General features: G+C 39.0%; 1 protein-coding gene and 1 pseudogene across 1 annotated transcript in view; both read left to right on the top strand.

The window, feature by feature from the left end:
- Positions 1–5991, top strand: part of LOC111540656 — a 36465-nt pseudogene extending 30474 nt beyond the window's left edge.
- Positions 1–27185, top strand: part of LMNTD1 (lamin tail domain containing 1) — a 236312-nt gene that overhangs the window by 201219 nt on the left and 7908 nt on the right. The window lies entirely within an intron of this gene.

The following is a 27185-nucleotide window of genomic DNA, read 5'->3' as shown; positions in this document are numbered from 1 at the left end:
CAGGTACATGGTATGTGCTCATTGACTTGGCACATGCACTGTTCTTCATCTCTAATAGAAAACAAGATGAGAAATCTTTCACATTCACATGGGAGAGACAGTAATATTCTCCTATATGTTTGCCTTTATGTTGCGCAAATTCTCCTGCCCTTGTTCACAATACAGTAGCCCCACCTTATCTGTGGTTTTACTTTCCACAATTTCGGTTATCCATGATCAACCATGCTATGACCGTATTGCATGGAAAATTCAGGAAATAAACAATCCAAGCTGAGAGCTGTGACTGCCTACAGGGTTTCCAGATGGCTCACTCTTTGGGTTGGGGGACTGGGTCTGGGATGGGTACTTTCCTCATCAGCAAGATACAGGAAGAGTGCCCAGACAGGATCAAGAGCACGTTCAGTGTGGTGCCCTCGCCCAGCGTTTTAAACTGCATGCCATTCTGCGTAGCGGAATGAAATCTCAAACTGTCCTGCTCTAGCCCACCCTGGACGTGACTCCTCCCTTTGTCCAGCATCTCTCTGCTGTGTACACTACCCACCCATTAGTCACTTAGCAACCATCTCTGTTATCAGACCGACTGTTACAGTATCACAGTGCTTCCTCAAATAACCCTTATTTCACTTAATAATGGCCTCATAATGCAAGAGTAGTGATGCTGGCAATTCGATGTGCCAAAGAAAAGCTGTAAATTACTTTCTTTAAGTTGAAACTAAAAGTTATCATATGCTGTGGTTGTTAAGATCTATGGTTAGAGACCAGGCACGGTGGCTCACGCCTGTAATCCCAGCACTTTGGGAGGCTGAGATGGGCGGATCACGAGGTCAGGAGATCGAGACCATCCTGGTTAACACGGTGAAACCCCGTCTCTACTAAAAATACAAAAAATTAGCCAGGTGTGGTGGCGGGCACCTGTAGTCCCAGCTACTCGGGAGGCTGAGGCAGGAGAATGGCATGAACCCGGGAAGTGGAGCTTGCAGTGAGCCGAGATCGAGCCACTGCACTCCAGCCTAGGCGACAGAGCAAGACTCTGTCTCAAAAAAGAAAAAAAAAGATCTATGGTTAGAATGAATCTTCTATCTGTTAAATTGAGAAGGAAAAAGAAACTCATGCATAGTATGTATGCGGTTCAGTACAATCCACAGTTTCAGGCACATACTGAGAATCTTGGAACGTATTTCCCATGGATAATAAGGGACTACTATATCGTCCAAAAAGGTCTGGACCACCTGGGCATCACATAGAATATCACATTCATCCACTACATCATGACATCGTATGCTTTGGACAGGTCAAGCAGGAGGTAGCTAGTATACTGGTGGCCTTGGTAAGACATTCTGTGTTGTTTTTACTTATAGCATTTATGATATCAATGTGTAGGGTCTTTCCCTTAACCAAAAAATTCTGCAACTCTCGAATCCTCTGACACCGATTGAGTGTCCTATGATTCAATTCAATTCTGGCACTAACTATCTGGGATTAGAGTTGGGCTCCACAGATTTAAGGACTCAGTCCCACAAGGCTGCTCTTACTTTAGACTCCAGTTGTAAGTATTGGATCTCCAGTGAACACGTACTTCTGTCTGACGTGGCTACAAAATGGGGCTCCCACAATCCCCACCTCAGGTCTGATAATTTGCTACAAGGCCTCAGAGAACTTAGGAAACCAGTTTACTTACTGCTTTACTATAAAGGATACAATTTAGCAACAGCCAAATGGAAGAGATGCAAAGGGCAAGGTATGAGAGAAGGAATGTAGAGCTTCCATGCCCTCTCTGGAAGAACCACTATCCCAGTGCCTCGATGTGTTCATCAACCCAGAAGCTCTCTGAATCCCATCATTTAGGGGTTATTATGCAGGTTCAATTATGTAGGCATGATTGATTAAACCATTCATCATTGGTGATTAAACTCCATCTCTAGTGTCTTTCTCCTCCCTGGAAGTTCAGAGGTGAAGCTGAAAATTTCAACCTACTACTACAATGGTTCAAACTCAGGTATGTTTGAAAGATATTTGTTACAAACACCAAAAGATGATTCTATTATCCCTATCACTCAGGAAATTCCAAGAAATTTAGAAGATCTGTGTCAGAAACCAGGGACAAGGGTCAAATCTATATATTTTATTATCACCAACATGTGTTCCAAGAGATGGGAGGTAAAACCTGTGAAGATTCATGACTAGCTACTTCAGTGACGTTTTGGGGAGTCCAGTAGGTGAGTGGTGTGTAGGGTTAACTCTTGCAAACTAAAGACAAATTGCTATATCTTGCATCTCCATCTCCTACCACAAAGAAGGAAAGGACACCACTTGTCAGCTTCCTTGAGCTCTGGTGGTAATACATTTCACACATGGTAATATTTCTACAGCCCACATATCAGGTGACATGGGAAGCTTCCAGCTTTGAGTGGGGCCTTGAGCAGGAAAAGGTATCAAAGCAGGACCAGGCCACCATGCAATCAGCCCTGTCACTTGGTCTATATGATTCAACAGACCCCGCGGTAAGAGGTGCCATGTGATGGGAAAAGATGTAGTAAAGAGTGTTTGGCAAGCTCAAGTGAAAGAATCACAACTCAGATCCCTGAGATTGTGGAGCAAAACCATGCCATCAACAGCAAAGTATGTGCCCTTAAAAAATAGCTCTTATTTTTGGTGTGTTTGGGTCCTAGAAGTGATGGAACAATTGACCATGAGAGACCAAGTGACCATCTGGAAATGCTTATGCACTGAATTCTGTAGGATCCACTAAACCGTAAAACCACATGATGCTTACTCATGCCTTCCAGTCCTGCTTGTAGCAGTCCATTGTAAGAGAGTGCTGATATATGTGGGATTAAACCTGAACAGGGCTGGAAGGCATAAGTAAGTTTCATGACTAGGGAACCAAGACCCCATATCACCAAGCACAGCTGTACCAATCAGTGCCCCCAACCCTTGCACTTATGAACATATTTGGGCAGGAATGAGGGAGGGTGGGCCAGAGGGGTCCTGTATGACCAGATGAAAGAAAGAAAGAAGCCAAAGCTTGGTTTATGGATGGATTGGCTCAGTATGTGGATGAATACCAAAAAATAGAAAGTGACTTCATTACAACCACATTCAGGGAAAGAGAGTAAAGAAGAAATCTTCCCACTGGTAGACCTATGAGCAGTATAACTGGTCATCCACTATGGATCAAAGGAGAAATGACCCAAGGCGAAAATATATATAAATTCCTAGGAAATGGCCAATGGCCTAGTTGTGCAGGCAGGGAACTGGAAGGAAAAGGACTGGAAGATCAGAGACAAGGAGTCTAAGGAAAAGGCATGTAGGTAGACAAATGGGTAAATGTATAAAGTGTCAAGACTTGTGTCTTACATGTGGATACCCACCAGAAAGTATCTACCATGGAAAAAGCCCTGAACAACCAAGTAAAATGAAATGACTCAGCCTCTTGACACTAGCTGGTCTCTGTTATTGGTTACCCGGAGCAGGCATGATGGACACATGAACAGGGTGGAGATGGTGGAGGAAATGGAGGCTATGTGTGAGCCTGACAGCATGAACCTCACTTACCAATGCCTGTCTACCTACTATTACCTCTGAACATCCAACAGAGATAAACATTGAATCTTCAATATGGCATATTCCTTGAGGGAATCAACCAGCCACTTAGTAGCAAGTTGACCACATGGAACTCTTCCATCCTGGAAAGACCAAACAAACAGCCATTCATCCTCACAGGGACAGGTACCTGTCCTAGGCATGTGTTTTCCTTTCCTGCCTGCACAGCCTTAGCCGGCAACTTTACCAAGGGCTTATGGAGTACCTCATCCACAGACCTGGAAACCCACACAACAAAGCATCCAACCAGGAGACCTACTTCACCGTGAAGGCAGTGTGAAAGTGGGCCCGTGACCCTGGGAAAGACAGATCAAATCACAAACTGCACCATCCCGAGGTGGCCAGCTTCATAGAATGCTGGAACAGCCTACTCCAGCTAGGTAACAAAAGTTCTTTGTCATTTTTATCATTCAAATGGCATATTTCACCATGGGGATGCAAGAAGCACAAAATCCTGATGTGCAGAGAGAAATGAATGAAGTAATTACATAGAGGGAAGCAGATGCAACAGACTGAGAGAGACCGAGTACCCACAGATCTCAGATGTCCAGGTAGCCACAGCCCACAAGACACCTCCGTTTTCTTTTTCTTTCTTTCTTTTTTTCTTTAAGTTCTGGGATACATGTGCAGAATGTACAGGTTTGTTACGTAGGCATAATGTGCCATGGTGGTTTGCTGTACCCATCAACCCGTCATCTAGGTTTTAAGCCCCACATGCATTAGGTAGTTGTCCTAATGCTCTCCCTCCCCTTGTCCCCCACCCCCAAAAGGCCCCAGACACCTCTGTTTTCTTACAATTAATCTACCCCTCTCTTTTATAAGCAAGCTTGATTTGGTTCCTATTATCTGCAACTAAAAGATCTTATCTAATACAATAAATTTCAAAGAGGCAAACTTCTGCCTTCACCTGATGAACTTTCCAATAAATAATAATACAGTTGTCCCAAAATGGAAAATGCTTCTCTTATCATTTTGAGGTTTAGACAGCCCTCCATCACTGTGTAGAAGAAAATCTGTCTATTATAAATAGTTGAACTACATAAACTGAAGGTCTCTTGCCAGTTTGAGATCCTCTGACAAATATCAGGAAAGGCATGATATGGAAAATAGAATAGTTTCACTCTTTTGGGAAATAAAAAATAATGAGTCTCCAAGTGCTCGAAAACATTCCAAGAGAGGATGTGTGCGAATGTATTACATCGCAGGGGGGAAAACTGACAGATTCTAGATTTAGCATTTTTTAGAAAACTGGAACCAAAGTTTACAATGATTTCTCTTTTATTAAATTAGCACACAAAAAAAGCCTAGAAGCTCAGTATTTGGGATGCATAAAATATAAAAGTAAAATAATAAATGAAGTGGCTTTTAAATGTATGTTTTTATTTACTGGTTGAAATGAAAATTGAAAAAGATAGCACAAAATTGTTTAGCAAAATGCTCTAGTATGCTTTCTTTTGATATCACTGCCAACAATGCCCTCTAGTGGTAAACCAAGTAGGCACTGAATAATGTGGGAAGCAATGCAACAAGCCTGCTAACCACATTGGTAACATTTTCATGAAAATCTGAACTTTCAGTGCAGAAGGACCTGCGGCAGGCCCACTTCAGCTGCCTCCCCAGCCAGGTTTCCCTTGGTGGGTGACTCTGTCCCTTGATGAGTGACTGTGCGCTCACTCAGGCACCAAGGGGAAGCAGGACCATTGGGTAGCCTACGTGAATCCAACAGCAATGGCCAGATCAAGTGGCCCAATCCAGTCTTAAGGGCCAACAATCCAGGATTATCTCAGTCATCCAAGGCCTATCTGGGAAGAAGTGCAAGAGCAACTAAAAAAGTCAAGGCTTTGGGTGAATTTGAAGAAAAAACTAGAAAAACACAGGAAGAAATTAAGTGGAAGTGAGAGCTTATCCAAAAAAAGAGAAAGAAAAGAAAAAGAAGAAGAAATCTAGTAGGTATTCATCGTCTTCATCATGCTCTGATTCTTCCAGCAGTTCTTCTGATTCTGAGGATGAGGTTAAGAAACAAGGAAAAGGGAGAAAGGAAAAGAACCATTCACATAAATCTTCTGAAAGCTCCATGTCAGAAACTGAATCAGACAGTAAGGATAGAAAGACAATAAGGATAAAAGACTTCTTTTTAAAGAAAAAGAAGGACCCAACTGAGAAAGAAAAACACTATGAAAGGACTCAGCAAAAAGAAACCCATATTCTGAAGATAAATCTTTATCACATGAGTCCTTGTCAGGATCAGAGTATATTGAGGAGATAAGAGCAAAAACGAAGAAAAGTAGTGAAGAATAAGAAAAAACAACACAAAAAAGGAAAAAGGAGCATGAGAAACACAGTAAGAAGAGAAAGATGGCTGCTAGTTCAAGTCCTGACTCATCATAACGTTAAGAAAATTCAGGATTCCCTTATAGAAAAAGTACAACATCTAAGGAAATTTCAACTGTGAAAATTACAACATATTTACTATAATGCATGAATTTTCTTGTTTTTAGAATTATCCTTTGACTGGCCAGGGGCGCAGTGGCTCATGCCTGTAATCCCAGCACTTTGGGAGGCCAAGGCGGGTGGATCACCTCAGGTCAGGAGTTTGAGACCAGCCTGGCTAACATGGTGAAACCCCGTCTCTACTAAAAATACAAAAATTAGCTGGGCGTGGTGGCTTATGTCTGTAATCCCAGCTACTCAGGAGGCTGAGGCAGAAAAATCACTTGAACCCAGGAGGCAGAGGTTGCAGTGAGCCGAGATGTTGCCACTGCACTCCAGACTGGACAGCAGAGTGAGACTCCATCTCAAAAAGAAAAAAAAAAAAAGAATTATCCCTAGACTGCTCAGTAGCCATTCAGATGCTGCTGTGTGCAAGGGCCATAAATGTTGCCTGCTGCTTGAGCACCTATTATTTTCTCTTCCAGTGCTTGATAACTCTGGGAGATAATACACTGCAGACGCACTAGTGGTTATGATATTTGGGAATAAAATTAATATTTTTGGCTAGAAATGTACAATGATAAATCAACAGAAACCCAACCTGAATACATCTTTAAGATGGAATCAGAAATGGCCAGATGTTAAAAATTTAAAAGTGGTTGAAATTTTTGAAGTAAGGATTACATTGATATTTCAAAATCCATACTCTGTAGATAAGTATATTTTAAATTTTTCCCCTTGTAGACTTTTATTTACCTGATTTGCTATCTCTTTAGCTAGCAGAACAACATGCCTTTGATCCTCACACATCCTGTATTTGAGGAAAGAGTAGCCAGGCTTTATGGAGAGGTCAGAGCTGGGTGCCAGGAGTCCTGCCCTTTACTGAGCTTAGGGACATAACTGGATTCTGTCATAGTCTTCTTTGAATGAACCAGAGAAACAGCCCTTTGCAGCATGAGAAAGTCCCAAAACCCCTGGGATTTACCTCCACTTCAATAATACCGAATATTTTTTAGCATTAGAATATGCTATGTCATATGAATTAATTTTGATGACACTTTGGCTTTGGAGAGAAATTGTTTCAAATAGACACTAGTACACTGGTACTTTTGGAACTTGAAAACCAAATATTCTAAAATGCACGTTTTATACTGTAAAGTTTTAATTAGTCAGGAAAATTCCATTAACCAGTGATAGTTCCTTTATTTTTTGTATGAATTTTGTTTAGGCTGCAATGTCTAGCTTTTGTTAACTCCTTTCTCTTGCTGTCTTAAGTTCACTGCTGTGTGTAATGGCACACTTACCAAGATAGTGAGCCTATAAAAAGCAGGGTTTTGATTAAAAAAAAAAAAAAAACACAGCTTCATATTGAGGCTGAGACTTACCACAAACAAGTTGAATAGCAAGCCTGGTAGTCTGTGTCTTGTTACATAAAGCTATCGCCAGAATCTCAGTAAATATCATGTCTTAAAAGTTAAAAAACAAACAGAAAAAAGAAAATATGAACTTTTACACTTCCAGTTGGTAACTGAATGTTATATTTGGCAATAAAATGAACCTTTACGAGGTACTGCAGCATATACCTTAAAGCACAAGCACGTCAAAGCCAATTTTCCCTGCGGTTTTCCTGAACATATGCCAAACAGCACAGGAAAAGAGCCATCTGCAAGGTCTCTTTGGGGCATTTTGGGGTCACAACTTCCACTGGTATCTTAAAAGTAATTAAAATCTGCTTTTATGGAGGATGACATCATTCACCAAAAAAACTGCTTTTAAACCCGATTACCTTCAAGAATTATAGCATCAGGCACCAACAATGTCTTGTTCCCACTTTCAAGATTTGATCTGAATTCTGAACTCATCAACCAGATAAAATCCCTTTGCTTCAGAATTCTTCAAACCGCAGCTCTCAACTGGTGGGGCAAGCCGGCCAAAACAAGTTAGTTATAGGAATAAAATTTCTCTAAGCGTGGCTCAGCAAAGAGCTTCCCAGAGGACTGCAGGTGAAGTAAAAGAAAGAAAGCAACTTACACACTTATCCCCCTCTAATTCAAACTGGCTCTAGTGCTCTTAACTAAATCTGCTTAAAATGTCTTTGTCTTTGCAAATTGTTCTCCTGTCTCTCCCCTCCAAGCTTCCTTCCTTCATACTTTTTAATCGTTCTCTCATGCCTTCAGTAACTGACTGAATATGTGTGTGGTATTGAGAGGCACTTAGAACCTCTTATGACAACTGTATTTCTATGAGAATATTTGCTCTGGATGACTTTGTGTAAAGTATTAACTTACTAGCCTGTTCCAGGAATTCTTTTATTTAAATAGAAAGAAACACATCCTCAGAGAACTATGCTGTAAGTTGACAAGTACTGTTAATATTAATATTAATTCCTTTAGGAAGACGGAATGACCACATTCTGTGAATGCGAAATGTTTCCTAGTTTTGCATTGGTAAAAAGTAATTCACAGACTAAATAATAACTCTTGCCTGTATCAACCTTAAACAAAGGCTCATGAGGCAACCTGAACTTCAATATCATTTTCTCCATTGCCATTTCTGCTGTACCAGAAACAGTCTTTGGAGTCAGGTGGCTGGCCTAGGTGTAAATCCCACCATTGCCAGACTTCACTGCGCCGTTGAGCAAGTCATTTACACAAGCTAATTAAGGAGCTGTTTGGAGACTCACAGAGCAATTATCTGACAATTCTACCTACACCTAGCACTAGGCCAAGTGAAAACACAAAGATGTGTAGGTGCCAAGATGGCAGGAAATAGTACTGTGTTTCCCAAGTATGCTATATAGAATGATCCCTAACTTACTTGACCCTGGAACCCTTTTTTCTCAGAGCAGGGTAAAAAAATACTCTTTAGAAAATGCTAATACAGGATGTTCTCTAGAAGTTTTCAAATTGAAATTATATCCCTTACATTTCTTCAGTCCCACTAGTCTCATTTGTATTTTATTTTATTTTGTTTTATTTTGAGATAGGATCTTACCGTGTTGCCCAGCTGAAGTGCAGTGGCACAATCACAGTTCACTGTAACCTCGACCTCCCAGGCTGAAGTGATCCTCCCACCTCAGCCTCCTGAGCAGCTGGGACTACAGATGCATGCCACCATGCTTGGTTCATCTTTTATTATTTTTTTGTAGAGACAGGGTCTTGCTATGTTGCCCAGACTGGTCTTGAACTCCTGGCCTCAAGCGATCCTCCTACTTTGGCTTCCCAAAGTGCTGGGGTTACAGGCATGAACCACCACACTCAGATACACTAGCCTCATTTCAAATGCTCAGTAGCCACACGTGGCAATGGCTACCATATTGGACAGTGCTGAATTGAACATCCCATCAAAGCAGAGAGTTCTACTGGACAGCACTAGTCTAGAGTTTTCCTCATAACAATGTAATTATATTCAAACTCTAGCCCTTAAGAAACTCACAAAAATAGTAACTTTAGAGTAGAGAAAACTGCAAAGCAGCAGCTTAGCCTAGTATCAAAGATAACATCTCTAGTAATAGGACAAACAGACATCATGTACCTCCTGTTATGCTATCCTAGGAAGAACACAACATCTCATGTGTGATATTTCTGCCAAAAACACATAACCTGAATCTAATCATTAGAAAACATCAAACACAAGTGGAAGGATATTCTACAAAATAACTGGCCTGTACTCTTTATAATGTCAACCTCACCGGGTGCAGTGGCTCATGCCTGTAATCCCACCACTTTGGGAGGCCGAGGCTGGCAGATTGCCTGAGCTCAGGAGTTCGAGACCAGCCTGGCCAACATGGTGAAACCCCTTCTCTACTAAAAACACAAAACTTAGCTGGACATAGTGGTGTGTGCCTGTAATCCCACCCACTCAGGAGGCTGAGGCAGAAAAATTACTTGAACCCGGGAGGCAGAGGTTGCAGTGAGCTGAGATGGTGTCACTGCACTCCAGACTGGACAGCAGAGTGAGACTCTGTCTCAAAGTAAATAGATTAATTAGTTAAAAGAAAATAAAATGTCAAGATCATAAAAGACAAAGAAAGGCTAAGAAACTGTACCAGATTAAAGGAGACTAAAGAGACATGGTAACTCAATGTAATTCATGATCCTTAATTAGATCTTGACCAGGGAAAGAATAACCGTAAAAGAAAGCACTGGAATGATTGATCAAATGGACTGTGGGTTATATAATAGTATTATTAAAATGTTCATTTTCTTGATTTTTACCATTGTGGTGTGGTCATGTAAGAAAAAGTCCTTCATCTTAGGAAATATACACTGAAGTATTTAAAAATAAAGGAGCACTCTCTGGGTTCCAATTAAGATGGAGATAGCGTACCCCACCCTGTCTCTCCTCCTGAATGTAACTGGAAACCTTGGAAAGGATGTATCATGTAAACCATCTGAGGACTTTGAAAAAGAGAATGGTAGAAAGCAGATTAGGAAAGGCAAACAGAGCTCTAAGAGCTACTAAAGTAAGGGGTGAGTCTTCCTTTTTTAAATCTGATTTCTCCCAGCCTGGACTCAAAGGCAACCTGAAACCCAGAAGTACGTACAAGGTGCAGACAAAAATTGTTCTAAGAGGCATTTTCTCTTTCTTGTCTGAGGAGCAGGAAAAGGGTCTCCTGTGGGTTAGAGGTGGTAGAAGAAATGTTCTGGGGTTTTATTTCCTCTCTTGTCCCAGCTCCTAGGCAATCCCACTCTGGCACAGAAGCAGCAATAGCTGGACCAATGTTTAAAAGTGAGAGAGGGATATCTTTCTGTCTGACCAGAGGAAGCATGGATCCAAGAGTGTGAGACACATCAGTCCTGTTACTTATTTCGGTCTGTCCTCTCACCACTTGGTCCCTGAGGCAGACACAGTTGTGGAAAGTGTAGAACAGACCAGGGAAACTAAGGCAGTGGCTATCTAGTCAGAATACTGAATACTAGAAAGATGTTACCTGGAAGCAGGAAAGATCTACCTGGGGAAATCTTGGAAAGAAAGAAGCTCTAGAAAGTAATATGGGATCCAAAATGTATGAATCACTGGACCCATGTTTTAGCTGTGCCTTTAGATCTGACCCTAAATAGCATGCAAAAGACATTGAGAACTGATCTATAGGGTGGACCACTGCCCAAGTCCCAGAATAGCCACTGAGTGTCACACACACACACACACACACAGGACGGATATAAGTAGCACTGCAAAGCCTTTAAACATTGAATTGACATTGGAACCAGAGCCAACAGAAGGTGGGATAGGAATTTACAACCTAAACTTAAATTTGTCAGTTTCCTGGTAAAACAAGCAAAATGCCCTATAGGATTTAACAAAACCCAGAGTCCCATAATATCATATTCAAAATGTCCAGAATGAAATCCATAATTATTCAACATATGAAGAACCAGGAAAATCTTCACATCTCTTAGGGAAAAAGATAATCAACAGCCTTGAACATAGATGTTAAAATTAGACAAAGGCTTTCCAGTTATTAAAATCATTCTCCAATAAGTGTGAACACTCTTGAAACAAATGTAAAGACAGAAATTCTCAGAAGAGAAATAGGAAATATAAAAAAGAAGTAAAAGAAAATTTTAGAACTGAAAAAAGTATAACAGCTGAAATTGAAAATTTACTGGATTGGGTGACTAAATGAACTTGAAGATAGATCAGTAAAATTACCCAATCTGTACTATAGAGATAAAAACGATTTTTAAAACATGAGCAGAGCCTAATACATCTGTGTGACAATACCAAAAGATTTAACATTTGTGTTATTGGAATTTCAAAAGAAAAAGAGATTCATGCAGAAAGATACTTGAAGAAATAAAGGACTAAAATATTCCCCAATTTTGCAAAAGATATAAACTTGCAGATTAAAAAGGTTTAGTAAACCCCAAACAGAACAAATTTGGAGAAATACATACCCAGATAATATAATCAAACTACTAAAAACTAAAGACAAAAGAAAATACCTTGAAAACAGCCAGAGAAAAATGATACGATGTTGATGTTTTTGTTTTTGTTTTTGTTTTTTTGAGATGGAGTCTCTGTGGCCAGGCTGGAGTGCAGTGGTGCAATCTTGGCTCACTGCAACCTCCACCTCCCGGGTTCAAGTGATTCTCCTGCCTCAGCCTCCCTGGTAGCTGGGACTACAGGCGCACCACCACACCCAGCTAATTTTTTGTATTTTTAGTAGAGATGGGGTTTCACCATGTTGGCCATGATGGCCTCGATCTCTTGACCTCGTGTTCTGCCCTCCTCAGCCTCCCAAAGTGCTGAGATTACAGGTGTGAGCCAACACCCCTGAGTGGCAATGATGATTTTTACATGACTTCATATTTCTCATCAGAAACCATGAAAACCAGTAAGCAGTGAAACATTTTTTAAATGCTGAAATAAAATAGCTTTTAACTGAGAATTCTATAACCAGTTAAAATATCCTTCAGGAATGCAGGCAAAATGAAGACATTCTCAGAAAAAGGAAGACTGAGAGAATACATCATTAGCAGATCTGCTCTAAAAAAAAAAAAATGCCAGATAAAGTTTTTCAGACAGAAGAGAAATAATGAGAGTGGAAAAGCTTATGAATAAATCAAAGAAGACCTAAATAAATGGAGTGGCAAACTATGTTCATGGACTGGAAGATGCTGTATAATTACCTTGTCATTTCTCTTCAAATTCATCTGTAGATTTAATGCAATTCCAGTTAAATCCCAGAATAATTTTTTTGGTAGATGTAAACAAGCTGATTCTAAAATTTACATAGAAGAGTAAAGGAGCTGGAATAGTCAGAAAATTTTTTTAAGTAAGAATAAAGTTAGAGGATTCACAGTAGACAATTTTAACACTTATCATAAAGCTACAATAGTAAATGCAGTGTGGTATTGCCAAAGTGGTAGACACACAGATCCATGGAAGAGAATTTTAAAATCCAAAAATAGATTCATGCAAATATGGCCAATTGATTTTGAACAAAAGTAGAACAGCAATTCAATGGAGAAAGGATAGCTTTTTTAGCAAGTGGTTTTAAAACAATTGAACATTCAGATGCAAAAAAAAAAAAGTATCTCAACCTAAACCTTGCACTTTATATAAAAATTACTCAAAACAGCTCATAGGCCCAAAGTTGAAACATAAAATTATCAAACTTTTAGAAGACAAATAAAGCCTTCATAAACTTGCATAAAGCAAAGCATTCTTAAATATGACACCATAAGAACAATACATAAAAGAAAAAATAAAGTGGATGTCATTAATAACTTTAACTATGATACAATATTTGTAAATCACACATCTAACAAAGGACCTCAATACTGAAAAAAAAAAAAAACTCTTGATAATCAACAATGAGAAAATGAACAACCTAATTTAAAAATAAGTAAAAGATTTGAAATAAATTTAAATATACACTTACCGTATGACCCAGCAACCCCATTCATAGGTATTTACACTAGAAAAATTTAATATTCATAAATTTATAAATTTAAATATACACTTACCATATGACCCAGTAACCCCACTCATAGGTATTTACACTAGAAAAATGCAAACTTATGTTCACATAAAAACCTGTACATGATGTTTATAGCAACTCTATTCATAATTGCTTGAAAATTGAAATGGTAATTTTAATGTTTATCAATGAGTGAATAAGCAAACCCATGACACATCTATATAATGCAATATTGCTCAGCAGCATTATAAACGATGAATGATTTATACACAGAACATGAATAAATCTCAAAAGCGTGATACTGGGTGAAAGAAGACTATCTTAAAAGTTTACATTCTGCATGATTGTATTTCTATGATATTCTGGAAAAGACAAAACTATGGAGAAGGATAAGAGATCAGTGACGACCAGGGTTTAAGAGCAGGGGTAGGGTTTGACTATAGAAGGGCAGCATGAGGAAGGGTTTTATGGTAATGGAACTGTTTGGTATCCTGGCTGTGGTGATAGTTACATGGCTCTATCTGTGTGCTAAAAATATGGCAAAAACAGACAGTCAATTTTACACTAAGTACATTTTTTAAAATTTAATAACAATGTTTTAAGTAAAAGAGTAAAGGCGTGTGATGACTACAATTTTCTCCTGAATGGTTTAGAAAAATATGTAGGTAGGTAGGTAGGTGGATATAGTGGATAGATAGAATGAAATCGCAAATGGAGAAAATGTATACAATTGGTGAACCTAGGTAAAGGGTGTAAAGGAATTCTTTGTACCATTGTTATAACTTTTCTGAAAGTTTGAAATTATATCAAAACAAAAAATTACCACAGAAATACATTTTTTGTTTGTTTGTTTGCTTGTTTGTTTATTTGTTTGACAGAGTCTCACTCTGTCACCCAGGCTAGAGTGCAATGGTGCGATCTTGGCTCACTGCAACCTCCACCTTCTGGGTTCAAGGGATTCTCCTGTCTCAGCCTTCGGAGTAGCTAGGATTACAGGCGCGTGCCACCATGCCCAGCTAATTTTTGCATTTTTAGTAGAAATGGTGTTTCACCATGTTGGTCATGCTGGTCTCCAACTCCTAACCTCAAATGATCCACCCTCCTCGGCCTCCCAAAGTGCTAGGATTACAAGCGTGAGCCACTGGGCCCAGCCAGAAGTGCATTTTTTTTTTTTTCTTTTTGCTTTCCACTTTTTAATTATTATTTCCTCCTTATTTATTTTTTATTATTTTTTATTATTACACTTTAAGTTCTAGGGTTCATGTGCACAACGTGCAGGTTTGTTACATATGTATACATGTGCCATGTTGGTGTGCTGCACCCATTAACTCATCATTTACATTAGGTATATCTCCTAATACTATCCTGCCACCTCCCCCCACCCCATGACAGACCCCAGTGTGTGATGTTCTCCACCCTGTGTCCAAGTGTTCTCATTATTTAATTCCCACCTATGAGTGAGAACATGCAGTGTTTGGTTTTCTGTCCTTGCGATAGTTTGCTGAGAATGATGGTTTCCAGCTTCGTCAGTGTCCCTACAAAGGACATGAACTCATCCTTTTTTATGGCTGCATAGTATTCCATGGTGTATATGTGCCACATTTTCTGAATCCAGTCTATCATTGATGGACATTTGGGTTGGTTCCAAGTCTTTGCTATTGTGAACAGTGCTGCAATAAACATATGACTGCATGTGTCTTTATAGCAGCATGATTTATAATCCTTTGGGTATATACCCAGTAAAGGGATGGCTGAGTCAAATGGTATTTCTAGTTGTAGATCCTTGAGGAATCGCCACACTGTCTTCCACAATGGTTGAACTAGTTTACAGTCCCACCAATAGTGTAAAAGTGTTCCTATTTCTCCACATCCTCTCCAGCACCTGTTGTTTCCTGACTTTTTAATGATCGCCATTCTAAGTGGTGTGAGATGGTAGCTCATTGTGGTTTTGATTTGCATTTCTATGATGGCTAGTGATGATGAGCATATTTTCATGTGTCTGTTGGCTACATAAATGTCTTCTTTTGAGAAGTACCTGTTTATAACCTTCGCCCACTTTTTGATGAGGTTGTTCATTTTTTTCTTGTAAATTTGTTTGAGTTATTTGTAGATTTTGGATATTAGTCCTTTGTCAGATAAGTAGATTGTAAAAATGTTCTCCCATTCTCTAGGTTGCCTGTTCACTCTGATGATAGCTTATTTTGCTGTGCAGAAGCTCTTTAGTTTAATTAGATCCCATTTGTCAATTTTGGCTTTTGTTGCCATTGCTTTTGGTGTTTTAGACATGAAGTCCTTGCCCATGCCTATGTCCTGAATGGTATTGCCTAGGTTTTCTTCTAGGGTTTTTATGGTTTTAGGTCCAACATTTAAGTCTTTAATGCATCTTGAATTAATTTTTGTATAAGGTGTGAGGAAGGGATCCAGTTTCAGCTTACTACATATGGCTATCCAGTTTGCCCAGCACCATTTATTAAATAGGGAATCCTTTCCCCATTTCTTGTTTTTGTCAGGTTTGTCAAAGAGCAGATGGTTGTAGATGTGTGGTATTATTTCTGAGACCTCTGTTCTGTTACATTGGTCTATATCTCTGTTTTGGTACCAATACCATGCTGTTTTCATTACTGTAGCCTTGTAGTATAGTTTGAAGTCAGGTAGCATGATGCCTCCAGCTTTGTTCTTTTGGCTTAGGGTTGTCTTGGCAATGTGGGCTCTTTTTTGGTTCCATATGAACTTTAAAGTAGTTTTTTTTTCCAATTCTGTGAAGAAAGTCCTTGCTAGCTTGATGGGGATGGCATTGAATCTATAAATTACCTTGGGCAGTATGGCCATTTTCACTATATTGATTCTTCCTATCCATGAGCATGGAATATTGTTCCATTTGTTTGTGTCCTCTTTTATTTCATTGAACAGTGGTTTGTAGTTCTCCGTGAAGAGGTCCTTCACATCCCTGGTAAGTTGGATTCCTAGGTATTTTATTCTCTTTGAAGCAATTGTGAATGGGAATTCACTCATGATTTGCCTGTTTGTCTGTTATTGGTGTATAAGAATGCTTGTGATTTTTAAACACTGATTTTGTATCCTGAGACTTTGCTGAAGTTACTTATCAACTTCAGGAGATTTTGGGCTGAGACAATGGGGTTTTCTAAATATACAATCATGTGATCTGCAAACTGGAAATATTTGACTTCCTCTTTTCCTAATTGAATACCCTTTATTTCTTTCTTCTGCCTGATTACCCTGGCCAGAACTTCCAACACTATGTCGAATAGGAGTGGTGAGAGAGGGCATCCCTGTCTTGTGCCAGTTTTCAAAAGAAATGCTTCCAGTTTTTGCCCATTCAGTATGATATTCTCTGTGGGTTTGTCATAAATAGCTCTTATTATTTTGAGATACGTTCCATCAATACCAAATTTATTGAGAGTTTTTAGCATGAAGGGCTGTTGAATTTTGTCAAAAGCCTTTTCTGCATCTATTGAGATAATCATGTGGTTTTTGTCTTTGGTTCTGTTTATATGCTGGATTACATTTATTGATTTGCATATATTGGACCAGCCTTGTATCCCAGGGATGAAGCCCACTTGATCATGGTGGATAAACTTTTTGATGTGCTGCTGGATTCGGTTTGCCAGTACTTTATTGAGGATTTTTGCATTGATGTTCATCAGGGATATCGGTCTAAAATTCTCTTTTTTTGTTGTGTCTCTGCCAGGCTTTGGTATCAGGATGATGTTGACCTCATAAAATGAGTTAGGGAGGATTCTCTCTTTGTTTCAGAAGGAATGATACCAGCTCCTCCTTGTACCTCTGGTAGAATTTGGCTGTGAATCCGTCTGGTCCTGGACTTTTTTTGGTTGGTAGGCTATTAATTATTGCCTCAATTTCAGAAGCTGTTACTGGTCTATTCCAGGATTCAACTTCTTCCTGGTTTAGTCTTGTGAGGGTGTATGTGTCCAGGAATTTTTCCATTTCTTCTAGATTTTCTAGTTTATTTGAGTAGAGGTGTTTATAGTATTCTCTGATGGTAGCTTGTATTTCTGTGGGGTCGGTGGTGATATCCCCTTTATCATTTTTTATCGTATCTATTTGATTCTTCTCGCTTTTCTTCTTTATTAGTCTTCCTAGTGGTCTATCAATTTTGTTGATCTTTTCAACAAACCGGCTCCTGGATTCATTGGTTTTTGAAGGGCTTTTTGTGTCTCTATCTCCTTCAGTTCTGCTCTGATCTTAGTTATTTCTTGCCTTCTGCTAGCTGCCATCTAAAAAAAATTTTTTTAGATGGAGTTTCGCTCTTGTTGCCCAGGCTGGAGTGCAATGGTGTGATCTCTGCTCACTGCAACCTCCACCTCCCTGGTTCAAGTGATTCCCCTGCCCCCACCTCTCGAGTAGCTGGGATTACAGGCATGCGCCACCATGCCTCACTAATTTTGTATTTTTAGTAGAGACGGGATTTCTCCATGTTGGTCAGGCTGGTCTCAAACTCACGACCTCAGGTGATCCGCCTGCCTCAGCCTCCCAAAGTGCTGGCATTACAGGCACCCAGCTGGAAATGCACTTTGTGGTGGCTCAAGTCCATAATCCTAGCACGTTGAGAGGATCACTTGATCCTGGAAGTTCCAAACCAGCCTGGGGCAACATGACAAGACCTCATCTCTACAAAAAAAAATACAAAAATTAGCCGAGTGTGGTGAAGCTCACCTGTCATCCCAGCTATTCAGGAGACTGAGGAAAGAGGATCACTCACTGGGTCCCAGGAAGTCGAGGCTGCAGCAAACCGTGATCGTGCCACTACACTGCAGTCTGGGCAGCAGAACAAGACCCTGTCTCCAAAAATAAAAATAAAAATATAAACGTGGCCGGGTGCGGTGGCTCACGCCTGTAATCCCAGTGCTTTGGGAGGCCTAGGTGGGTGGATCATGAGGTCAGGAGATGGAGACCATCCTGGCTAACATGGTGAAACCCCGTCTCCAATAAAAATACAAAAAATTAGCCGGGTGTGGTGGCGGGCCCCTGTAGTCCCAGTTACTCCGGAGGCTGAGGCAGGAGAATGGTGTGAACCCCGGAGGCGGAGCTTGCAGTGAGCCGAGATGGTGCCACTGCACTCCAGCCTGGGCGACACAGGGACACTCTGTCTCAAAAAAAATAAAAAATAAAAAAGTGCTTTTCCAATAAAATATGTTTTTTTAAAATCTTCAAGAATATCATAACACATATGCTGTGTCAGCCTTTTTAAAGTTATTCTTCACATTAAGTGCGATCTCTCTCCTGTGTCTGAGCTTAAGAAGTCCCCTGCAATAACCCTGGAATAGCAGTAGTCCTCAATGTATCCTTCCTGGGAACCAGGAGTACTGAGTTGAAGAGGACTCCCAGGCCAAGTCCAGGCGTATTGAGGAAGAGTTCTATTACTGACTAGTGATGCTTCTCATAGGTGCAGGCCAGGTTTCCGGCAGGATGCATGCCAGGAATATCCTAATGCAGCTTATATCATCCTCTTACTGTTTACAGTGTTTCTTCTTCAAATCACCGCTTAAAGCTCTAACACTCAATGAAATTTTTATTTTTATTTTTATTTTATTTTATTTTATTTTTTTATTATACTTTAAGTTCTAGGGTACATGTGCATAACGTGCAGGTTTGTTACATATGTATACATGTGCCATGTTGGAGGCTGTGATGGCCGAGTGGTTAAGGCGTTGGACTCGAAATTTTTATTTATTGGGGACTTCTCAGTAAAGAAGTGTGGGACTTCTCAAGCTCAGACGTAGGACAGAGATCAAACTGAGTGTGAAGAATAACAAAATGTTAACACAACATACATTTTATGATATTCTTGAAGGTATTTTTAAAATAAAATATACATGTTCTTTATCTCATCTAGTTCTAAATATTAATAGCCTTATTAGAGATGGCTTACCTTGTTGCTTTTAGTTAAAATCTTGTATCACTAATTATTTATCTTTTCATGTTCTCCTTTCTTTTGTACTTTTTTATCCAAATATAAATGTATATTTTATTTTGCCTAAACAATTGAAATAGTCTCACCTCTTTCCTCACCTCATCTTTCCACACTTTCATCCTACACATGGTGATTTTCTAAAGTATAGAGTAGATCAGATTTATTGATCTGGTGTGGCTACGAACTAGTCTATGCTAAGCATGAGAGACAGATGCTATGATGATTCAGTCCCTACTTTCACCAATTCAGATCCACAGGAAAAGACCAACATGCAAATAGATGGTTACAATACACTGAAAAACTCCTACTACAATTTTCTTTCCTTGTTTTTGTTTTTGAGACGGAGTCTTACTCTGTTGCCTAGGCTGGAGTGCAGTGGCACAATCTCGGCTCACTGCAAGCTCCTCCTTCCAGATTCAAACAATTCTCCTGCCTCAGCCTCCATAGAAGCTGGGATTACAGGCGCGCGTCCTACGCCCTACTAATTTTTTTATTTTTGGTAGAGGCAGGGTTTCACCATGTTGGCCAGGCTGGTCTTGAACTCCTGACCTCATGTGATCCGCTGCCTGCCTTGGCCTCCCAAAGTGCTGGAATTACTGGCATGAGCCACCACGCCCAGCCCTACAATTTTCTTGCATGTGAAAGAAGAGCAAGAATGGTACATGCTTCCCAGAGGATGCAGAGTTACAGCTTGTAAAGTGCTTGGCATATGATTTGACACATAGTAATCATACATACACACTAGTCATTAATATAATTACATCCAAGTGCCAAGTACAGTGTTATAAATTATCATTATTCTATCTTGCAGGATAGTGGATTTAAATCATTTTTTCAAGCCATCCAACGAGTCAGGGAATTTTGAACAGAGCCAAAATTTTGAAGTCTGTTATCCCAAATCTCCCACAAGGGAATACTATTTTCCAAATAAAATAAACTGCATCCTTTTAATGTTGTCATCTGTTTCTAACTGCTTTTGAGAATCTTTCCACGATGTATTTCAGCAGAAGATGATCCCCATCTTTTTCTCAATCATGAGGTTTACAGTCAATGACGTTATCCCCACATTCTATTTAACTGTACTGTCCTCTATAATTTTCGCCAGCCCTCACAGCTCAGGTATGTTCCTCCCAACACTCATACATATTTATTGACATTAAATGAAATCTCCTCTTCAACAAAATGAATTATAAATAGTATATATCAAAAAATAATAGCTACAATGAAAGGTCAGACTAGGAAATAAGACCCAAAACTTCTAGCACTCTGAGGATTTGAAAAATAAAATGACATGATGCTTTCCTGAATCCCAAAGATAATCTCTCGAGTGTCCCAAAGAAAGCCTGGAGCACAAGGATAAGAATCGAAAACTATGGTACATTTCCAAACATGTCCAAAAAGCATGTTCGTTCCCAGCTTCCAGGATACATCCAAAACAGAGCTTTTATTTTTTTCTTATCTCATATTATGGCTTTTTAGATGTGTCCCAGAATATTTTTTAATAGGCTGCTCTTATGAACAGGAGTGTATAAGATTCTCACAGTGCAGTGGTGCAGAAATAAGAGAATACAATGATCTGTGCTCTGAACTGAGCCCTGCCACGTAACTGCTGGCATGATTCTGTGCCAGGAACTTAATCATTTTGGACTTTGGTTTCTGAAGCTATAAACCTTAGAGATAAGACTATCTGACTGGGCGCAGTGGCTCACTCCTGTAATCCCAGCACTTTGGGAGGCCAAGGTGGGTGGATCACCTGAGGTCAGGAGTTCAAGACCAGCCTGGCCAAAGTGGTGAAACCCTGTCTCTACTAAAACTACAAACATAAGCCGGGCATGGTGGTGGACACCTGTGATCCCAGCTACTCGGCAGGCTGAGACAGCAGAATCGCTTGAACCCAGGAAGCTGAGGTTGCAGTGAGCCAAGATCACACCACTGCACTCCAGCCTGGACGACATATCTATTCTTATCTATCTCAATAAGTTGTTATTGAGAACAACAACTAGCATTTGTGTGGCAATGTAAAAACTAACTTTTTCCTCATAAACAGTATTTTATTTACTTACTATTACTGTTGAACTGAGTATTATTATTATTACAGTTACTATATTCTCCTGACAAATGAGGAAGCTGAGGCTCAAAGGATTTTAAATTAACCTGCCTAAGATCAGAGAAAGTGGTAAATTACATCTCCTAACTACACCTTTGCTTGCCCCAGTGGTTGGTAAATGCTTTGACTGCAGGGATTTCCTTTTAACGTCATAGTCTCTAGGCTGAGCATCAGCCCTGTGCATAACAGGCACTCAGTAAATATCTGACGAGCTGGGGAGAATCAAAGTAGCGTAGTGAGAGTCTGGTTCACCAAGAGTCAACGAGAAGAGACATTAAATTTTATAGGATATGAGGAAAAGCTCTCAACAGAAAATATGTATACTACTTCTACTTAAATTTAAAATAAAAAGCCATACTGCAGGGTTATTTATCCTTTGAACACATTTAGGCATTGCATTTTAGGACACATCTGATTGGGTACAAGGAATAAAAACCTACTTGGTGAGGGAAAGAGACAAATTTTCTTTACAGAAGAATTCCACGTAATATCTAGAGATACTTCCTTCTTCAAGAGATAGAGCTTAATCCTCCTGCCCCTACTTTGATGGTGACTGTGATGATTAATTTTATGTGTCGACTGGGCCACAGGGTGCCCAGATATTTACTCAAACATTATGTTGGGTGTTTCTGTGAAATGTTTTTGGAGGATATTAACATTAAATCAGTTGACTGAGTAAAGCAGATTGTTTTCCTTAATGTGGGTGGGCCTCATTCAATCAGTTCAAGGCCTGAATAGAATAAAAAGGCTGATCCTCCCTTGAATAAGAGGGAACTCCTCCTGCCTGACTGCCTTTGAGCTGGGACTTTGGTTTTTTCCTGCCTTCAGACTCAAAAAACATGTTGGCTCTTCTTGGGTCTTGAGCCTACCAGCCTTCAGACTGGAACTACACCATGGGCTCTCCAGCACCTCCTGCTTGATGACTCACTCTGCAGATATTGGGACTCATCAGCCTCCATAATTATGTGAGCCAATTACATACAATAAATCTCTTTTGCATAGATATATATGGGTAAACTATATATATAGTACACACACATACATATATATGTGTATATATGTATATGTATATACAGATATATATACACATATATACACACACTATATATGTATATATACACACACATATAAAGTGTGTGTATATATATACACATATATATACACACACAAATAAATATATGTGTATATATATACACACACTATATATGTGTGTGTGTATATATACACACTATATATATACACACATATATAGGGTTTGTGTATATTTACAAACCTATTGGTTTGGTTTCTCTGGAAAACTACGAATAATACATTGAACTGATGACTCACTTGCAAAGAATAGAGCAGGAAACGAGAAAAATAGTAACACTGAATTAGAAAAATCTGGCAAATACCATTTACTCCAAGTGATGAAAGTTAACCTCACCAGTGATGTCATGTGGATATCAGGTACCCCGATGATGTGTTGTGATGTAATGAGGAAGGTACTTTGCTTCTGTGGCATTCTTTTCCAAAACCCGCAAGCCACATCTAATCATGAGAGAAACAACACACAAACCTAGATTGGGGATATTCTACAAAATACTGTCGAGGTCATAAAAAACAAGAAAAGTCTGAGAGACTGTCACTGACTAAAAGAGATGAAGGAGACATAGCAACTAGATATGATGTCTGGAATGGCTCCTGAAGCAGAAGGAAGACGTTAATGGAAAAACTAGTGAAATCCAAATAAAGTCTGGAATTTTATCGATAGCAATGGCATGATGTTGGTTTCCTAGTTTTGACAAACATCCCATGAAAATGTAGTATGTTAACAATGGAAAAATTGGATGAAAAATATACAGGAATTCTCTGTACTATTGTCACAACTTTTCTGCAAAGTTAAAATTATTTCAAAATTAAAAGTTTATTTTTTTTAACCGAATCAAATGTAAGTCTCAAGTGTACTGAATAATGTATACATCCATAGGAAGGAATTACTTTCGGCTTTCACATGAGGCTTGGAGCTGGATAAACAAGCTCTGAAGCTCCTCCTCTGTTTCCCTCTCTGAACTCTCACTGATGCTCATCTCGGTTTTTTTCTGCACCACTGCCACATTTTTCTCTCTGAAGGCTGACTTCCTTTGCCAAATTATTTAGTTACATTTGCCCATAAGAGAAATCTGTCTTGCCTTGTGTCAACCCTAATCCTAGCTCTATATCTCCTCGAATTTCCAATTCCCTACAGCATCTAATCACAGTTCTCTGCCTTCGGGTGTAAATTATTGAGGGAGGGAACTAAGTTTGTTTAGCCCAATCAATGGCCTGGTTCCCCTTGAGTTTGATGACCATTCCTGTTTTAATCAAGTGGCGTCTCTTGGTAGAAATATGACTCGATAGTCCCACCATAGTATCTGATTTTTGAAAGCTGAGAATAAGGAATAATTCTAAAGATATGGTCACCCCGGGGTGTGTCTGTTTTATTATCTCTGCTCAACAGCATCTAAGTCAGCACTGTAAATCCAAATTATTTCTAAAGACTTTATTGATTATGATAATAAATACTTGGACCTGAATGAAGGAGAGAAAAAATATTTTCTTTTTTTTAATTATCTCTGTCAAAAGGATTGGGAAAAAAATTATCTGATTGGGATAAATAGGTTGTTTGGGAAAAAAAAGTTTATGTTATTTGAATTGCAAAAGACAGATGCCCTCTAAGGTGAAAGAATAGAATCACAAAGGATTTTTGATTAACTTACTAAAGAATTAATATATTTTGGACCCTGACTCTGAGTTGTTCTTGTTGTCAAGAGAACCTATTTTGCATGAATATAATGAGATAATATGATTCTGTAAAATTCCTAAGATCATAAAGTCTTGGGCCTATCTATCAGTACAAGAATACTTTCCACAGCATTCTTTACAAAGAAATCAACACTTTGGTTGGGAGGAGGGAAGGAGGAAAGGAAGGAAGGAAGGAAGGCAGGCAGGCAAGCACTCAACAAACCAGGACTAGTTTGGGGGAATTCCCTTAACATGATAAAAGAAATCAATGGAAAACTCACAGCCAATATCATACTTAACATTGAAAGGTTGGAAACTTGAGCCCTAAAATGATGAATAATGAAGAAGAAAAGAATTTCTGCTCTTCCTACTTTTATTCAACATTACACTGAGGTTTTAACAAGGACAATTAGTTAGGAAAAGTAAATAAAGCATGTCCAGATTGGTAAGAAGTAAAACAATCTCCATTTGCAGATGACATAATCCTGTATACAGAAAATCCTAAGTAATGCATTAAAATGCTATGGAATCTAATAAGCAAATCCAAAAAAATTGCAGGATACAAAAGTAATATATAAAAACCAATTTCTGTACAAAATGAATGAACAGTCATAACACAATTTTTAAAAAATTCCATTTACAATTGTGTCAAAATACTGAGGAATAAATTTAACAGTGAGGCATGGTGGCTTATGCCTGTAATCCCAGCACTTTGGGAGGCTAAGGTGGGTAGATTTCTTGAGCCCAGGAGTTTGAGACCAGCCTGGCCAACATGGTGAAACCCCAAAATACAAATATTAGCCAGGTGTGGTGGCGCATGCCTATAATTCCAGCTACTTAGGAGGCTGAGGCACAAGAATCACTTGAACTTGAGAGGCAGAGGTTGCAGTGAGCTGAGATTGGGCCACTACACTCCAGCCTGGGTGACAAAGTGAGATTGTATCAAAATAAAATAAAATAAATTTAATAAAAGAAATATAAGATTTTTTAATAGAAGAAATATAAACCACTGCATGGTTACAGACATTGAAGAAGACCTAAGTAAATGCACACATTTCATACTCATGCATTTGAAGACTTAATATTGTTAGGATGACAATACATCCCAAATTGATCTACAAATTCAATAGAATTCCTATCAAAATTCCAGCTGGCTTCTTTGCAGCATTTAAGCAGCTGATCCTGAAATTCATATGGAAATGCAAAGGATTCTGATTAACCTAACAGCCTTGAAAAAGAAGAGCAAAATTGAAGAATTCATACTTCCTGTTCTCAAAACTTGCTACAAAGCTACAGTAATCGAGCAAGACTGTGCAGTACTAGTATAAGAATAGACATGTAGATCAATGAAACAGACTTTTACCAGAGTAAACCCATACATTTATGGACAATTAATTTTTGAAACAGGTGCCAAGACAGTTCAATGGGGAAATTATAGTCTTCTCAACAAATGATCTGGGACAACTAGATACTCACAGTTAGAAGAATGAAGTTTGACTCCTGTTCTGCATTATATCAAAAATTCACTGAAAATGGATCAAAGACCTAAACGATTAGTTTAGCACTTTACAAGTCCTAAAACTAAAACTCCTAGAAGAAAACGTAAGTATAAATTATGTTTGTGACCTTGGATTGGCAATGATTTCTTAGGTGTTATACCCAAAGCACAAACAACCAAAGAAAAAATAGATAATTTGAACCTCATCAAAACTAAACACTTTTGTCCTGCAAGTGATATCATCAAGAAAGTTTTTAAAACCTGCCGAATTAAGAAAATACTTTCAAATTAATATTTCATCATGGAGTTTATTCAGAATATATTCTTAAAACCCTTGTAACTCAATAATGAAAAAATAAATAACCCAATATTGTTGGGCATTTATGCAAAAGAAATAAAAACCTATGTTCCCACAACAACCTGTATATGAATGTTCATAGCAGCTTTATAAATAGCCAAAAAGTAGGAACAACTCAAATATCTTTTAATGGGTGAATGTGAAAACTGTGATACATCTATCATACTGTAGAATACTACACAGAAATAAAAAGGAATAGATTATTCATAGACACAACTTGAGTAAATCTCAAGGGAATTATGCTTGGTGAAAAAGCCAGTCTCAAAAGGTTACATACTATATGATTCTATTTATTATTATATACAATTCTCAAAATGACAAAACTCTAGAGATAGAGATTAGAGTTTGCTAGAGGACAGGAAAAAGGATAGAGTGAGGTATGTGAATACAAAGTAATGAAGGAGTTCTTTTGTGATGATAGAACAGCTCTGTATCTTGATGTGGTTACACAAATTTGTACATGAGATAAAATTACATGGAAATATACAACACACACACACACACACACAAATAAATGCAGATTTAATCAAAGGTGAAACTGAATAAACTTTGTTGATGGTAATACTGATATAAATTTGCTGATTTTGATATTGTACTACAACTATTTAACATGTCACCATTGGGAAGCAAGGTGACAGGTTTGTGGCACTCTGTACTATTTTTGTAATTTACTGTGAACCTATAATTATTTCAAAATGAAAAGGTATTATAAAAAATTAACAAATTAGGCCGGGCGCGGTGGCTCAAGCCTGTAATCCCAGCACTTTGGGAGGCCGAGACGGGCGGATCACGAGGTCAGGAGATCGAGACCATCCTGGCTAACACGGTGAAACCCCGTCTCTACTAAAAATACAAAAACTAGCCGGGCGAGGTGGCGGGCGCCTGTCGTCCCAGCTACTCGGGAGGCTGAGGCAGGAGAATGGCGTAAACCCGGGAGGCGGAGCTTGCAGTGAGCTGAGATCCGGCCACTGCACTCCAGTCCGGGCGACAGAGCGAGACTCCGCCTCAAAAAAAAAAAAAAAAAAAAAAAAAAAAAAAAAAAAA

The sequence above is a fragment of the Piliocolobus tephrosceles genome, chromosome 10 (assembly GCF_002776525.5).
Source record: "Piliocolobus tephrosceles isolate RC106 chromosome 10, ASM277652v3, whole genome shotgun sequence".
In the NCBI taxonomy this organism is placed as follows: Eukaryota; Metazoa; Chordata; class Mammalia; order Primates; family Cercopithecidae; genus Piliocolobus; species Piliocolobus tephrosceles.
Note: the sequence above shows the minus strand (reverse complement) of the source record. Positions and strands in the feature narration are given on the sequence as shown.